Source organism: Vipera berus, assembly GCF_964194415.1.
Source record: "Vipera berus genome assembly, chromosome: 7".
NCBI classification, from domain to species: domain Eukaryota; kingdom Metazoa; phylum Chordata; class Lepidosauria; order Squamata; family Viperidae; genus Vipera; species Vipera berus.
This window is the reverse complement of record NC_138209.1, coordinates 21,079,284-21,097,363: the sequence shown is the minus strand read 5'-3', so window position 1 is coordinate 21,097,363 and position 18,080 is coordinate 21,079,284. Positions and strand designations below refer to the sequence as shown.

The following is an 18,080-nucleotide window of genomic DNA, read 5'->3' as shown; positions in this document are numbered from 1 at the left end:
AGACCCTGCATAGTTCGGTGTCTACGATCGCGCCCAAATGAAGAAGGCGGGTTGAGGGAACTGTCTGGCTCTTTTGAAAGTTCACCAAGAACCCATGGTCCTGGAGAGTCTTGATAGACAAAGCCAGGTCCGATTGAGCCACCTGGACCGATAGGGACTGGATGAGAATGTCGTCCGGATAGCACTGGATGCGTACGAGGATGGACCTCAAATGCGCGGTCAGCATCATCGAGATCTTGGTAAACACTCTTGGAGCCGACGAAAGGCTGAACAGTAAGGCTCTGTACTGGAAATTGTGATTCTTGTAGCAAAACCTAAGGAACCTCCGGTGGGCGGGAAGGATGGCAATGTGAAGGTATGCTTCCGTGAGGTCGATGGACTTCAGGAAGTCTCCCCTCCTGCTGCTGGCCAAGATGGACTGTAGTGTTTGCATCTTGAACTTCTTGTATGTGAGATGAGCGTTCAGTCCCTTTAGATCGAGTATTGCCCTCCTTCCTCCAGACGTCTTTGGAACAACGAAGAGGATGGAACAGAACCCCATTCCTAGCTGCCCATCTGGGACTGGTTCTATGGCCCTTATTTCTAAGAGGTGCTGAATAGCTTCTGACATGAGAGCCTGCCTGACTTCATTTTTTGATAACGGACAAGGAATGAAGTGCTCTGGGGGGACAGACATGAATTCTAGGGACAGACCGCTCCTGATAGTGTTGAGGACCCAAGCATCTGTGGTGGTGGTCTCCCATTTTCGAACAAACAATGTCAGTCTGCCAACAATTGGGGAGACTGCCCTGAAGTCATTTGGACTTTCTGAAGAGATGGCCCCCCCGTGCCTCGAAAGGGTTGCTTTGCTTGGAATTGCAACCTGGGTCTGTCTCTGGTCCCCGGTCGGTTGAATTGATGGTCAGACCTGGGAGGGAAGGAACAGGAGAGCTGAGCAAACTCCGATCCTGACCGGAAAAATTGTCTGCGGACGTACGGGGTAGGCTGTCTATCTGCCCGTCTAAGAAGATGAGACATCACCTTACACTTGTCCTTGTTTTCCACCAAATAAGGTGTCAAGGTCTCCCCAAAAAGCTGACCACCATGGTAAGGGGCAGCCGCCAAGCGCCACTTGGATTTAACATCCGCTCGCCAATGTTTGAGCCACAGGAGTCTGTGAGTGGTAACATTGGAGGCTCTGGCCCTAGAAGAGATGTGTAGAGATGTGTCCGCCATGTAGCAGCCACTAACTTGGCTAAGTCCTGGTGCATTCAGACTTCCTCCGGGGGTACTCTGGCCTGAAGTTGGCGGAACCAGAGAAGGGAGGTTCTGGCAAAGAAAGAGGTGGATGTGGCTGCCCTCACCGCCCATGCTGAGGCCTGGTGGGTCCTGCGGAAGGAAAGTTCAGATTTTCTGTCCTCAGCCTTCAAGGTCTCAGCCATATCACCGGACACCGTGGAGGAGAATTCACAGAAGGAACCTCTAGCACTTCCAACAAGGCCGGGTCAACATTAAAGAGCTTCTTGTCCGTCCCCCCCCTAGAGAGGGAAAAGTGCCAGGTGTTCCCCATTGCTTCTGTACCGTGTTGAGGAAGAGAGAGGGACAGGGGATGTGACGGTCAGTGACCACATGCTCTGAAAATACCGGCCTTGCGTCTTGGCTGGTGGACGGACCAGGATGGGGAACCTGGTCAGGACCAATCTTAGCAGTAGCGCTGGCCTTATGAAGCAGAGATTTAAAGAGCGCCAGATTGAATAGACCAACAAAGGGAGGAGGGTCTGGAGTAAGATCCTCATCCTCCGAGAGTGGCATTTCCATCGGGTCATACTCCTCAGAAAAAGATACTTCGCTACGAGGAAACCAGGCGGGAGAAATAGGGTCAGAATATTCTTTCTGGTGCTCCCAACTGGGGGAGATAAGGCGGTGTCATTGAGGCCACAGATTCGGGTGCATACCTTTGTTGACGTTGTAAGGCCAATCCCTGGGCAACCGCCTGGGAGATCAGAGCCTGAAACTGCTCCGGCGATCACAGTCCCTGCGCCTCTGAGGGCCAAAGACCAGCTGCTGTGGGTGTAAAGGTGGCCTTGGGCCTGGACTGTGTTGTTCTGGGGACTGGAAGTGTCAGTCGGATACCTGGTCCCTGGGTAAAGGAAACCATCTCCTCTTGCTCAGCCCTGGGAAGATAAGGTTGGTCATCATCATCTCCCTCCAGAGACCAGACCCTCTGGGAAGATGAGGGAGGAGCAAGCTGTGGCCCAAATACAGAGTCCTCTGCCAGAGGAGAAGAGACCTGTTCAGCACCCATCGTGCCCTGTTTCTGGACCTTGGCAAACTTTCTAAGGCCTGGTGCCTCCTGCTGCCCTCTTTCTCTGCCGCCTTGGAGGACCTTTTGCCAGAGATGGCCTTGAGCTTTCCAACAGCCTCCATTTTGGAGGACTTATGCTTTGATTGTGCAGGAGTGTTGGGGGCACCGTGTGAAGCCTGAGGTGCAGTGTTATCCGCCATCACAATTGGGAGATATTTCAGTGGAATGCAGAGAGGGATCTCAAACAGAGGAGCAGAGTACTGATCTGAGGCTGTGTGCCACTCTCAGGCATCAACAAGTACTCTATGGCAATGGTGGCTGCAGGACCAACTTAATAGACAACTGGCATACCTGCAAAACTCCTGATGGACTTAAGACTAGTTGAAGCACCTTTGGAGCACAGGCCAAGTCTACTGTGGTGGCAGATCACCTCAGTGATAACAGCCAGCTCACTAGTCTTAGTTGGTGGCGGCGAAGCCAAGAATGGCACGGCCAGCACACTTCTTCTGTTGGAATGGACAATGAGCTAGGTTGAGGCCTAGAGCAGGGGTCGGCAACCTGAAAAAGGAAAAGAGCCACTGGGAACCCGTTCCATCACACATTAAAAAAGTGGGGGCCGCGTGCGTGCGTCCATGCATGCACATGCGCAAAAAACATTTTGCGCATGCGCAAAACGGTTTTTTCTTGCGCGTGCACGGACACACACAGTTGCCGTTTTTTATGTGTGATGGAACCGGTTCCCGGTTGCGTGACGGCGACGCCCCGTCTGCAAAGCTGCCGCTTTCGAGGGCTTTGCAGACGGGCCGCGGCAGCTTTCCCAAGAAGCTGCGCCGCTGCCCATTCCGAGAGGTGCGCGCGCACCTCTCCGAACGACCGTAGGTGCGCGCGCACCTCCCTAAACCTTTGGAGAGGTACGCGCGCATCTCTCCAAAGGTTTGGGGAGGTGCGCGTGCACCTACGGTCGTTCGGAGAGGTGCGCGCGCACCTCTCGGAATGGGCAGCGGCGCAGCTTCTTGGGAAAGCTGCCGCGGCCCGTCTGCAGAGCTGCCGCTTTCGGCAGCCTGCAAACATGCTGCGGCAGCTTTCTCAAAGAGCGGCGCCGCTGCCCGTTCGCGCGGAGGTGCGCGCACACCTCTCCAAACGTGCGGTGCCACTCTCCATTTGGAGAGGTACACGCGCACCACTGCCCGTTCGAAGAGGTGCGCGCACACCGGGCGGCTGGGAGCCGCAGGAGACAGCTCAAAGAGCCGCATGCGGCTCCGGAGCCACGGGTTGCCGACCCGTGGCCTAGAGCTACAGTTGAAGCCTCCTGTATGTGACCATCCACTTTGAAAGGTTTTGGGCAAGGCAAACAATGATTGTGCTACAGTCAGAAGGGATCTGAACTCATAACCCTCTGCAATGATTGTGAGAGAAGGAGCCTGAAAAAGGACCCCTGAGAACTGACCAGAAGCTCAGGGACCAACTTCCCTGAGCTGGAAGGCAAGGTAAGCACCTTTGAAGTCTGTTGGGGGTTTTTTGTTTTTTTTTGGTGGGGGCCCCTGAAATCTACCCCCCCTTCTCAGAAGCTAGCAAAGAGGGCTGCACAAGCCTTTTCAGAGTAAAAGCAATGTGATGGTGGCGCCCAAAATGGCGGCTGCTACTGCTGGTAGTGAAAAAAGAGAAGCAACCTGTCCTTCCCCCTTCATTCAGGAGAGAAGGCAGGCAGTTCTGAGAGTCTTCACGTGCCTCTGATGCTATCAGCACACTTAAAAAGGCAACGGAGGCTTTCTGACAAAGAACCTCCTCTCAGCCAGCTGCTGGTAAGCTGGAATTCAAAATGGTGGCCACAACTAGCGTGCTGCAAAAGAACAGCCTGGGGCTTCTGAGAGAAAGATAAGATCCTGAAAAGAACTACACCGAAAGCTATCTAATTGAGAAACCTTCCCCACGGACTTGCAACAGTGAAAACAGTTGAAACCTCCAGAAGGCTGAAGCTCAATCAGAGCTACAGCTGGAAGGAGAAAAGCAAACTCCAATCCTGAAAAGAATGCTATCTAATTGAAGAATCCACGAAGGGGAAATATATATGACCTGCTCAATTACTCAGAAGAGATGACTCAGCAATATTCTAGGAGCCAAAATTACCATGTCTATTCTGGGCACAGACTAAGTCGTGACTGGGAAGTGTCCTGGCCCAGGAGAGGCATGGCAAGTTTGACTGACTTAGTCTAATTGGGCAGGAAGACAGAGTTAACCCATTCATGGATTCTCCATCTATCATGCTGGAGAAATGGACAATTCTGACTACAGGGAAAGGAAACTGCGAAATTCAACTCCCACAAATTTTTCTTATAATAAGTATATGCTATTTCTAGTAAACTACGTTGAAGCAGTTTAGGAAAATTTCAAATAAAACACTAAGTTAAAATAACGGGAAGAAAATGTTGTCTCTATCATTCACACAGAAATGAAAAATGGGCTTGCAATAGGTGCATCCTGAATATAGACAGTATTGTATCTGTGAAGGTCAATCAACCAGTAATTGCAAAAAAAAAACCAATTCATCACACCCACAAGCAAACTATATTGAGGACTTGTGCAGCAGCTGTCCAGATGTATTAGTCAGAGACACTAATACAAAATTGTAGTCTTTTATATATACGTAAATATATTTAATATTCAAACTTACAAAGCCCTTTGTCATTATACAGAAAGAACATAAGGTAGTCAGGAACACAGGACTATCATGAGGTAAATTAAACAGTATATGGAACACACAGAAGAAAAAGGTGAGAAAAAAAGGGAAACTCCCCCTTATACTTACAGCAACCAATCATAGTGTAGATTGCCTCATGCAAGTCAGTACTCTCTAACTAATCAACTACAATTGTGTGTTCTGGCCTATTGTTCCAGCTACTAAATTCAGTATCTTAAGAATCTATTAGATATTACTGCCTCAAGTTATTTCGGACATATTTGCAATAAACAGTTCTTGAATCATAAAAACTAGCAAAGACAGACTAGTGCATGATACATATATATTTAAAAGATGCTAATTCCAACAGTGGTTTCTGAAAGGCAAGAAAAAGAATCAGAGCAGAAACGAAAACACTGTTCACTAGTGGAGTTTAAAGAACTGTGTCACAGATATCAGCACTCAGATACATTTTCAAAATGCTTTGGATCTCATGCAAGCACAACATCTTTTATTGTTCATTTAAAAGAGCCCAAGTTTTTCAGACTCCCTTACAAGCCTGTAAAAAATATTGCTTTAAAAGCCACCTTAACTTTCATTTCATTTCATTTCTTATATTTGTATATGTAATGAGGAAGCTGGAAAAAGTGAGACTGCTTTAGTGAGTAGCAAAATGTGTTGCATTTACAGTCATGCAAGATTCAGAGCATATCTCAACACTTGTACAGACCTATCAAAAAGTCTAAGTTATATTTTTGCAAAAAATTGAGGCTATAGCATTATCAGAAAGATTAATATTTGAGAACAATATTACTAGTTAGCCATCTTAGACTTTGCTTAAGAAACATGAGCTTGTTATTTAATTCTACTACTAACCTTTAGTAAACATTTTGGGAACAAATACCGCCATTTCTAGGATGTCTGAGTATTAGTACTGATAAAATTAAGTAGACTGGATAAAATAATAAAATTAAATTGACTAGATTAAATAGACTGGAAGGATCTCCTGCCATTCTGATTATGCACAGCAAAAACAAAACTACACCATAGTAAGTCTTACCAGAAGCCTAGAGTAATAAAAAGGCATTTTACATAATTAAATGAAGATTGTGAAAATGTGCTGAGGATATTTACTCACTCCAGGTTTTAACTATCAGAGAATAATATTTGACAATTGCTTCCAGATACTGCATCTTGATGGAATTACATGATGTATTTTCTTTATGGCAATTACAAATGGTTATAAACTACTTCAGTAAGAGAGACAACAAATCTCAAGCTATTTTGGCAGTTCTTTCTCAATAGTCATTACAGGGAATATACCAAGAATGACTACTTCTACTAGCACAATACTAAGAAAAACTGGTGGTATAATACATCACAGCATATTTTAGCACTTAGTCTATGAATCTGCATTTTCAGCAACATAATCTTGAGATAGGCAATAGGCAGTGGAAGGGCAAATATGTTATGACTAGACAGGGGGGAAAAACCCGAGGTAGTACCAACTGTCCTGCAAGACAAATCAGGAATAACTAGATTTGGATGAATCAGCATTATCTAAGAATCCAGGTAGCAATTAAAATTGAGAAGTGTGGAGTGTATGTGCATATGCATGTAATGTATTCTAATATTAATAGCCTTGCCTTTGGAGAACTTCTTAACTGAACATTCTGGAATACTAAGTCTGAAACTTTTGTAAAGTGAATCAACTGCTATTGAACTATGATCTCTCTTCCTTAGTGCCACACATTTTACATAAAACACAAAACCACTCTTTAAAGATAGGTGACAGCAAAAATGCAAATGGAGAAAATGTACTTAATAAAGACAATGCTCTTTTTTAGATTGGTTTATCATCATCGTCATGACTTATTTGTTACAATTATATATAGAAATATTTTTGTATAAATAGCTCAGGATGAGATTTTAAATTCCATCAGTGGTTTTGTCTGGAAATATTACTTTTAAAACGCCAATACTGTTATTACGGCAATATACTTTAAAATACAGTCATATGTTGTTTAAGAATAATAAGCTAGTTACTGTTGTTAAAATCAAGTCCTCAGCTAATTTAAGGACTGACAACTATAGAAATAACACCATTAAAACAAATTTCACTAGAGGCTATAAGTTTGCTGTGTCAATAGACTTATCCATTATTATTAACAGCCCCAAAGACTACTTGATTCAAGATTCTACTTTGAAACAAAATGGTTCACAAATTACAGGGCAAAATCCCCACAGACTGAGGTGGAGCAAAAATCATGGAACATAATCCAGTAGTTTTCAGCATGAGACATTTCCATTACATCCCTAAGTCTTGAATGCTTCATAGGCGATAACATTAATCAATCCACATTGGATTATGTAAATGACTACTGTAGAATTTAAAATGTAATTCTGGAATTGTAAGGATGGAACACAAAACAGAATTTTGGAAATCAAATTAAGAGTTTAGGAAATTCTGCTCTGCTGTTCCTGGCCCTTTCTTATGTAATGAAGACTCACTATGAAAGTTGTACCAAAATTAATGCAAAAATCAGACATTTTAGCTAAAAGGAATTTGCAATAATCAGTGTTCTTTTTAAAAAGAACCTTGACATGTCCATATAAAATATAGAAAAATCATATACCGATTAAAACTGTACAGCATTCTGTATTTAAAGAGAGAAAAGTGCCTTGGATAATACAACCTAGCATGTGTCCAGAATTGGTTTCAGGTGCCAACACACCTTTTCCTAGAATTGCACAGGCTGCTTAAAATACTTGCAGAAATAAGTTATAATTACATAGTCCAAAGTGCATTTTTATCTTCAAATCCAAAGTACCTTAGTGGTCTTGCAAAGTTAAACAAAGCAAAACATGGAAAGCTATGCAAGTCAATTATTTAAAATAGTGCCAATTCAGCAATGAAAATGAGGAATAAAGTATTTTATTTTACAAATGTCTCTTTCCCAACCTATTATTTTGACTTCTAAAGAAAACGTCACTATCCAACCAATATATCATTATTTGTAACCTATGTATGAATGTATTGTACTATAGGCAGTTACCATAATTGGGACTCCAGTCAGTCACTAAATTGGAAATCATGTGAATGCAACTGTACTTTCTGGCTGAAAAGAGATAAGACTACAGGTAGTCCTCAAATTATGACAAGTGAGCCAGAATGTTGGTTTTACATCACTATTATAAATTAGGCCACCACATAGCCAGGCTCAATTTTACAACTGTTTTTGTGACAATCCTTGAGGTACCACAGTTGTTAAGTGAATGACAAAGTTTTAAGCCCAAATCCAATACTTACCAGAAAGTGGCAAAAAATGTTGCAAAACGCTATCATGTGATCATGGGACCCTGCAACCAGTCATAAATGCAAGCCAGTTTCCAAATGCCTGAAATGCAATCATGTGATCACAGAAGTGGTGCAACAGTCATAACTTGAGGGCAGGTCATAAGTAACTTTTGAGTCTGTTGTAACTTTGGTCAATAAGCAACCAGTCGTAACTTGAGGACTACCTGCATTGTTTCACCTCGTGTGTGTGTGTGTGTGTGTGTGTGTGTGTGTGTGTGTGTGTGAGAGAGAGAGAGAGAGAGAGAGAGAGAGAGAGAGAGAAATTGATGGCTTCCTCCATTCCTTGCAAAGAAATCAGAGGAAACAATTTCAAAAGAGTAATATATGCTGTTTGTGTAGTGTGCTTACAGCCCTGGTCACACTGCTTTTGATATGTAGAAGAGTAAACAGCTTATTCTCTTGCAATCCCTTTCTCTTCTGCAGGGGAGAGGTGCCTCATGTCAGGCACAGGACAATACTAACTATAATGGCAATCATATGACTGAGCAACATTGCAAAGGCTCTAAATGGAAAGTAAAATTAATTTTTAAGCACCATCACAACTCTGAATGGTGAGTAGAGGTAGTCCTCAACTTACAATAGTTCATTTAGTGACCATTCAAAGTTACGGCACTGAAAAATGTGCCTTACGATGGTTTTTCAAAGTTACAGCCTTTGCAGAATCACCATGATCATGTGATGGAAAATCAAATGCTTGGCAACTGGTTCAAGGTCATGTGATCTCCTTTTGCAACCTTCTGACAAGGAAAGTCAATCGGGAAGATAGATTCACTTAACAACTGGGTTACTAACTTATCAACTGCAGTGATTCACTTAAAAACTGTGGCAAGACAGGTTGTAAAATGGGGCAAAACTCACTTAACAAATGTTTCACTTAACAACAGAAATTTTGGCCTCAATTATGGTCATAAGTCGAGGACTACTACCTGAAATTTAAATAATTTAAGGAAACATAATGCCTCTTAAGTTCATTAAGGACATTTTAATAATGATCATGGACATGTTCCATGACTTCTGCCAAGCTCCAGAAATATAGCTAACTCCAGAATTCTTTTAACAAACCAAAAGCATCACTGCAGCTAGTTTTAGGATTGAATTAATGCATGTCATACTGTACTTAAGACCACTCCAAATTTCTCCAGTACTGCAGGATGATGAAGGAAGAAACATGAGGGCATGTAAGAGAGTCCTTTTTGAAAGCCTACTAAAATTTCTTGCTAGTAAAGATAATTGAACCTTATATAGTATTCCACTATTTCCGAAGAACTAGTTTATTGATATAATCTTAGCGTCAAGGTACTTTGGATTACATTTCTTCTCCAACACAATTGTGAGCAAGCAGGGACCAAACATTCATGGCTAATAACTGCAAGATAAAAGCTAAGCATAACTTTAAGATTTGAACAATTTATAATTACCAGTACTATCATTGTTTTTAAAGCATCTTTGGGATTTCTTCCAACTCTAATAAACCAAGATGTAAAGAAATTGTAAACATTTGGTCTACAAGAGTTAAAAAACAATGTAAAATAGCCTAGCTTCAATTTCCAAGAAAAAGTTGTATTTGCAACTCTCCAGCTACTTTAAGAAACAAAACACCAGCTATGCCATACTATAATGCAGAGAAGGAGTGCTATTTAATTTGTTAATTTGTAACTCTGTGTACATTAAAAATTATTTGGAAAGAAATGCAGGCTAAAATTCTAGTGTGATAAGTATCTCAGTGCTTAAGGAAAACTAAGTATTCCAAACGTAAAGAACAACTCAAACTGATCTGATTTGCTGTTACGTGTAAAGATGAATCCTTAAGATAATACCAAATTATTAACATGTGTTACTAAGAAAATTTCAAAGACATTCTGAACTAGAATTGCAAACATTGCAAGTTGTCTTGCAATGGAAGATACCTAGATATTACTATAAGCAAAGATTAGGAAAGCAAATCTAGCATATAAAGCAAAACTGGCAGGAAAACATGCAATAGAATGGCATGTAGAGCAGCCCAGAGAGATGAAATATAAAGCAAGATTACTGGTGATATTTCACATACTAATATGGTACTGCAAAAGAAATTTTCAGCAGCTTACTTAGAACAAGTACAGACTGGAACGTCCATGGAAGGAATAAAAAAAACTATAAAAAATACAGAATACAAAAAGAATTACTGATAAAAATAATTAAAAATAAAGATAGTAACATTTACAGCAGGGGAAAGATCTGCCAAACAATCAAGAGTTTCTGAAACAGCAACAAAAAGGAAATCAGTCTGGTCTCTACAGACGACTGTTCCATAATGTCAGCAACGCTAGAGTTTAATGGTTGTAATGACATTTAAGTAACTTAAAATATTTCAATTTTCCTCCCATCAAATCAACATAGTGAATAATATAAATGCAAAAGACCTACTGATGAAAATGCTGTGAGTTTCCTATCAATATGGTTAAGACCAAGGTTGAGGGGTCGAGAGAAAGCATCCTATTAGTATAAAAAATTATTTTCCTTTCTGATATAACTACTATGACAAGAAAATTAGTTAATCCAGTATACTAATTTTGCTAGCAAGTTTTTTTGCAACTACTACTAAAACAATTAAATCTATTACCAAATTTCATAAAATAACATTGGGTGCATCAGCAAAAATAACAGATTTTTTATCCAATAAAAATATAGTCTTCTTTATCCTAACATACAGTGGGACAAAAAAGTATTTAGTCAGCCACCAATTGTGCAAGTTCTCCCACTTAAAAAGATGAGAGAAGCCTGTAATTTTCATCATAGGTATACCTCAACTATGAGAGACAAAATGGGGGGAAAGAATCCAGGAAATCACATTGTAGGATTTCTAATGAATTAATTCGTACATTCCTTGGTAAAATAAGTATTTGGACACCTACAGACAAGCAAGATTTCTGGCTCCCACAGACCTGTAACTTCTTCTTCAAGAGGATCCTCTGTCCTCCACTCGTTACCTGTATGAATGGCACCTGGTTGAACTTGTAATCAGTATAAAAGACACCAGTCCACAACCTCAAACAGTCACACTCCAAACTCCACTACGGCCAAGACCAAAGAGCTGTCGAAGGACACCAGAAACAAAATTGTAGACCTGCACCATGCTGGGAAGACTGAATTTGCAATAGGCAAGCAGCTTGGTGTAAAGAAATCAACTGTGGGAGCAATTATTAGAAAATGGAAGACATGCAAGACCACTGATAATCTCCCTCGTTCTGGGGCTCCACGCAAGATCTCACCCCATGGGGTCAAAATGGTCACAAGAACGGTGAGCAAAAAATCCCAGAACCACACGGGGGGGACCTAGTGAATGACCTGCAGAGAGCTGGGACCAAAGTAACAAAGGCTACCATCAGTAACACACTACGCCGCCAGGGGCTCAAATCCTGCAGTGCCAGACGTGTCCCCCTGCTTAAGCCAGTACATGTCCGGGCCCGTCTGAAGTTTGCTAGAGAGCATTTGGATGACCCAGAACAGGATTGGGAGAATGTCATATGGTCAGATGAAACCAAAGTAGAACTTTTTGGTAAAAACTCAACTCGTCGTGTTTGGAGGAGAAAGAATGCTGAGTTGCATCCAAAGAACACCATACCTACTATGAAGCATGGGGGTGGAAACATCATACTTTGGGGCTGTTTTTCTGCAAAGGGACCAGGACGACTGATCCGTGTAAAGGAAAGAATGAATGGGCCCATGTATCATGAGATTTTGAGTGAAAACCTCCTTCCATCAGCAAGGGCATTGAAGATGAAACGTGGCTGGGCCTTTCAGCATGACAATGATCCCAAACACACTGCCCGGGCAACGAAGGAGTGGCTTCGTAAGAAGCATTTCAAGGTCCTGGAGTGGCCTAGCCAGTCTCCAGATCTCAACCCCATAGAAAACCTTTGGAGGGAGTTGAAAGTCCGTGTTGCCCAGCGACAGCCCCAAAACATCACTGCTCTAGAGGAGATCTGCATGGAGGAATGGGCCAAAATACCAGCAACAGTGTGTGCAAACCTTGTGAAGACTCACAGAAAACGTTTGACTTCTGTCATTACCAACAAAGGGTATATAATAAAGTATTGAGATGAACTTTTGTTATTGACCAAATATTTATTTTCCACCATAATTTGCAAATAAATTTGTTAGAAATCCTACAATGTGATTTCCTGGATTCTTTCCCCCCATTTTGTCTCTCATAGTTGAGGTATACCTATGATGAAAATTACAGGCCTCTCTCATCTTTTTAAGTGGGAGAAATTGCACAACTGGTGGCTGACTAAATACTTTTTTGTCCGACTGTAGGGCTTTTCAACCAGTGGTATGGGTGCCACTTGTGGTACATTGGCACCTGGCAGGTGGTGTGTGACCATCCTAGAAAAGTGGTAGTGGGGGAGGGGAATGAGCTGAACCGGTGGCAGCACAGCACAAGCCTGAGTGAGAGATGGCTGGAGCTGCAGCGCTGTTAGGGCTCACCGGAAGCGCCAGGATCAGCACTTCTTCGGGACTGTCAGGGTTCAGCGAAAGCACCGGATCAGTGCCAGGCTCCAGCTGGAGCTCGGCGCTGATCCCGGTGCTTCTGCTGAGCCCAGAAGAAGCGCCAATCAGCTGGAATGTTGCAACATTGCACGGTCTTGTGATTTACATTCAGATGCTTGGCAACTGATTCATATTTATGACGGTCAGTGTCCCAGGGTCATGTGAAGTGACCAAAACCTGCTGCAACTACCCAGGAGAGGGGGGGGAAATAAAAACCAAACACCACCCCCCACTCCCCCTGCCAATCCTCAACAGAAATGCTCACAACTATGAAAACCTCAGACAGGAGGAAGAGCACCGCAAGCGGGGAAGGAAGTGTCTTGCTCGGCTGTGGCTTGGGAGGACACTTTTTTCAGTGCCATTGTAACTTTGAACAGTCACTAAGTGAACTGTTGTAAATTGAGGACTACTTGTACTTGATCACTTTTTTCCTTTCCTTTTCTTTTGTTCATCGAGTTTTTGACACCTTGCTAGGCGACTGGTGGTACTCGGATGTTGCCATATCCTAAAAGTGATACAATGGGTGAAAAGGTTGGAAAGCCCTGCTCTAACAAATCAGTAGACATGGCCAAAGCCAGATTAATGTAAGGAGTCTTAGAACATTTACAATACAAGATAAATTTTAACATCTAAATTATTAAAGGTGAACCATTTGGCACTATGTTATGTACAACATAGCAAATTTAGTGTTATCAAATCAGATTCATAATTATTTTAAGCCTGATCTAAAAAAATAGGGAGGATAGACATACTCACATTTTTAAATATCTTCTTTAGGAGGCAATAGGTTTACTACTACTACATCAGTCACAATCCTGTAAAGTTAGCTAAGGATAGTAACAGATTCAAAAGTATCCAGTTAAATATACAGCTGAATGGAAGCTACATCAGGAATTCTCCTGATTTTTTGTAACTTTTATTTCCTCCAAACAAATATTAATTGAAATTAGAGGCCTCAAATGACAAACATTTCAAATATCTTGGAACACAAAACCACTACAATTATTAGAAGATATTTCGGTATAGGATCATTCAGTATAATAAAGTATAATAAAGAAACCTTAAAGTATACAATGAAAAAGATCAACAAACAGAATTTTAATATAAATGCAAAAATATAATAAATGACATTTTACCAAGTATGAACAGCTAGTTAAGTATCATGCATATCAAGTAACAGTGATCTACTGAACCAAGAAAGCTACAGATGCAACTTATCCAAATCTTTACTGGACAAGTTTAAGCCATTCTCTAAGAGACCATGCAGACTACACACTGATAAAATAGACAGAATCATGTTGCCATGAGTTCTTGAACCAAGGGAAAAAAATGAACCATGAAAAAAATTAGTAATGCAATGGACTAAATTGTTTTAAGTTATCAATTTACTATGTGCCCTTTTACATCATGGCTACACCAGATTCTAATTTCACCTATCTCATCAGCAATATTTTATGACAATATTATGGTTCAGGAGACATACTTCTCACAATCCATCTTCTGATTTGTCATAAATAAAATATACAACACAATACTGTCTAATATCTTTGTATTACTGTTTGTTTTATTGACTGGTCACTATCTACAATAAAACATTATTTCATTAAACACTCCTGAATATATTCATTACACTATGTAACTGGTAATTTTTTTCTAAAAGTTTTGATTGGTCAGCTAACTTGCTTGAGGTAAAATGTTAGCATCTGATAGCTAAATCTTTTAAACTGAGTTCCCATCACCCAGTGCGCTCACACAGGGAGGGCCCCCTCAGGGTGCCGGCTAGACAATGCCGGCTGGCGACCCCCAGGGGGAGGGCCTTCTCTGTGGGAGCGTCTGCCCTGTGGAATCAACTTCCCCTTGAGCTCCGGATGGCCCCGGACCTCCGGTCCTTTCATGGCCCCGGACCTCCGGTCCTTTCGTCGCGGCCTTAAAACATTTCTTTTCCATCAGGCTGACCTGGACTGACAATAGGGATTTTTAAAGATGTTTTTAATATTTTATCATTGGGGCTTTAATTTTTTTAACATTTGTATTATTGTCTTTTATTGTTGTTAGCTGCCCTGAGTCCTTCGGGAGATAGGGCGGCATATAAGTCCCAAAAATAAATAAATAAACTAAGGAAACTACTATGATCAATTAGCAGGTAACTGAATTTTCTGTCACATTCATAAACAAGACTGGTGGCATTGATGCTACCTTAACTAAAAATACCACTATTCATTTTACAATAAATCAGTATGGCTAAACATCTATTCTTTATTTTACAGAATTGTGCATATTAATGTACTTTTCTCAATCCTGTTTGGATACTTTTGTTGAGACAATAACTAAACACAGTAACTTCCATCATATTTATTTGGCATTTTATCAATTCTAAACAATCAGTATTCAGAAGTAATACAAAAACTAACAGATTGCTTGTTTTAACCACACCTACTGGGATGAAGGAACAAGCAAAAGTAATAAATTAGGATATAGTACACACTTTATAAAAAGTATTCATTGAATTAAACATACCAAGACAATTAGTAAATTCTATTTTTTATAGCTGAAGATCGATACGTATTTATACTATGAATTTTATAAATGTTCAGTTTGTAGGTGGTATGCAATCTCTAAAATTTGGCCAATATATTAAGAGAAACAAAATTGAGAATTATTTCTTCACTAATCGTTGGCAATATGAGGCCTGGGACTATTTTGAATTATTGTGTCTCAATTATTGAATATGTCGGGGAGTAAGAAACGTTTGATCGCACCTGATTATCTAAAGCAACAACTCCTATCCATAATTACTTGTTTACTAAATTAATGGTATAGTTCTATCATAAATGTGACCCAGTTGTTTTCATTTACTTTGACTAAGCATGCAAAGGTTACTTTTAGGGTTTTCAAGAGGCAGCATTTGTAGTGGTTTCAAAGTTTATAAAAAAACTGCAACAAAAGTATAGAGAAAAGTAGCAAATAGGAACATAGAAGATCCTTAGATAATATTTAAATAATGAATATTTAAATATTTCTTGAACTGATTCACATTTAAATAATTTGTAAAGGTATACAAAACGTTTTCTAATTCAAAATGTTTCAAGTCTGAGTTATTTCAAGTTTGGAATAATTTGTTCTGCTGTTGTTAGACCAGTTCTGACCATTCCAAATTAGAATACTCCTAGAATGGTTGAAAAAAGGATTGGAACACTTCCAGGATATCTGTAATAACAAATTTAAATTGAAAATATTTTGTACACCACTAGTTTCCTGCTCTGGCCATAAGTTCAACCTTGAGCTACCAGTATTTGACAAAAAACAAACAAACCAGGAAACATTTCTCAGGCAGTCTATATATTACATTATAAGGGTGTTACTGATAAAGATGCATTCATTACAACCTAGGTCAGGGGTACGCAACCTTGGCTCTTTAATGACTCATGGACTTCAACTCCCAGAATTCCTGAGCCAGCCACGCTGAGGGGAAAGGGAGAGGTTTCCATGCTGAGCCAGGCTGGCTCAGGAATTCTGGGAGTTGAAGTCCACCAGTCATAAAAGAGCCAAGGTTGCCTACCCCTGACCTAGGTAAACCAGATAAAAGTGAGACATCAGCTCTGAGAGTTCTAGAACATATCACATGCACTGATTTCAGTTAACACCAGTTACATTACCAAAGATAATGAATGCTATTACAGCCACAAACTCTAAATTCTAAAACTTGGTTATTACAACTACATCCTTATTTATAGAATCCCAGCTTCAATAAATTAAGCTACTACCTACAAGTAGACTTTAAATCAAATCTGACTTTCTGAATAAGATGAAATGGAATGCCAATAATATGAGCACCTCTTTTGTCAGGACTCTGATTATCTTTCAATTCTTTAGCATTTACATATATTAGGAAAAAACAAAACGTTCAAGACTGAAGCTGCTAAATATTCTGCCTCTGTGTTGTTTTGAAAACTAATTAAAGCTGGGTAACTCCCTTGAGTTGTTATCCTCTACTGCAGGGGAACAAGTTTTATATGTAAAGCTTACATCTATTCTTATTTAATATTGAACACAAACAGAAAAAGTGGCGAGTCAAAGATTATAGGTCTAAAATATAATCTAAAAGGTGGTCCAACTATTACAGCTGATCTAATGCTTCACATGCACTAACCATAAACAGCTTTTATAGGACAGAATACCTTCAAGCCCACCCTGAACTTGCCAGAAAAATGCTAGGAAGAAAAAAAAAATCTCCAAAGGTAAGGACAGTTAAAAGCTTTAAGCAAGTCACTAGCACTTCCAAGACCCTAGCCATTTGTAAAAACACGCTGACCCTTAGTTTACAGGAACGTCACCAGTGAAACTAGGTAGGTGACAAAGTTACCTAAACCGCACCCCTCTGCCAGAACAAGTGAGCCTCTAACTCAAAATAGGAACCAACTTCCTCACAACGACACTCAGTTCACATTAAGCTCCTTACTCCACCCTCCTTCTAGATTGTGCAAGAACGACATTCTCGATGCATCACAGAGCCGCCACCACATACTTCCGCTCCTTGTCAGGAGCAGAGGCAAAAGACAAGGATTCCGCATTTAACAAAAAAGGCTACGGCCTCTGGGGCCAGGCCGACCAGCAGCTGCAATGGAGGTGGCGGAGAACGGAGACGAGCGTGCGTGTGTCAGACATATTATTTGCTGACAGCGAGCGAGGAAAAGAGGGAGAGGGAGAGAGAGAGAGAGAGAGAGAGAAAGAGATCCCGGAGAGCGCCTGAACTGGCAAGCCCGCCGCCATCTTACATTGCGGGAAAGAAGTTCCTGGCCGGGGCACAGAAACGGACGGCAGATGGGAGGCAGACGCCGCACACAGACACGTCCACAACATATACACACAAACACGCACACAGGGCGGTCCGGGATACTTTTTGATTGTTCCCCACATGAAACGACTGGGGCCAGGATGGTAAGCTACCGTAACAGGCGGCTTTGTAATTTCAACGAAGGCAGATACGGCGGCCGGCAGCAGCCGAACGGACTCCGGGGAGGACGAATCGGCTCGGCAGCCTCCGCGATCCCCACTGGGCCCCAACGGTCCCGAAGGCCCGTTCCGACGGCTTCCACCCCCACCCCACAACCGGGCCCGACGGCGGCGAGCCGGCAATCCAACCTCCCGTCCGCCCGTAACGCTCCTACCGGGCCCAGCCGAACCGCCGCTGCCCAACGCCCTGGGCGAAGGCAGGCGGCAGCCTCCCC

At 41.6% G+C, this 18,080-nt stretch overlaps 1 protein-coding gene across 4 annotated transcripts in view; it reads right to left on the bottom strand.

The window, feature by feature from the left end:
* The window catches only part of UBE2D3 (ubiquitin conjugating enzyme E2 D3), a 36,158-nt gene that overhangs the window by 16,923 nt on the left and 1,155 nt on the right, over positions 1–18,080 (bottom strand). The gene's annotated exons all lie outside the window — the stretch shown is intronic.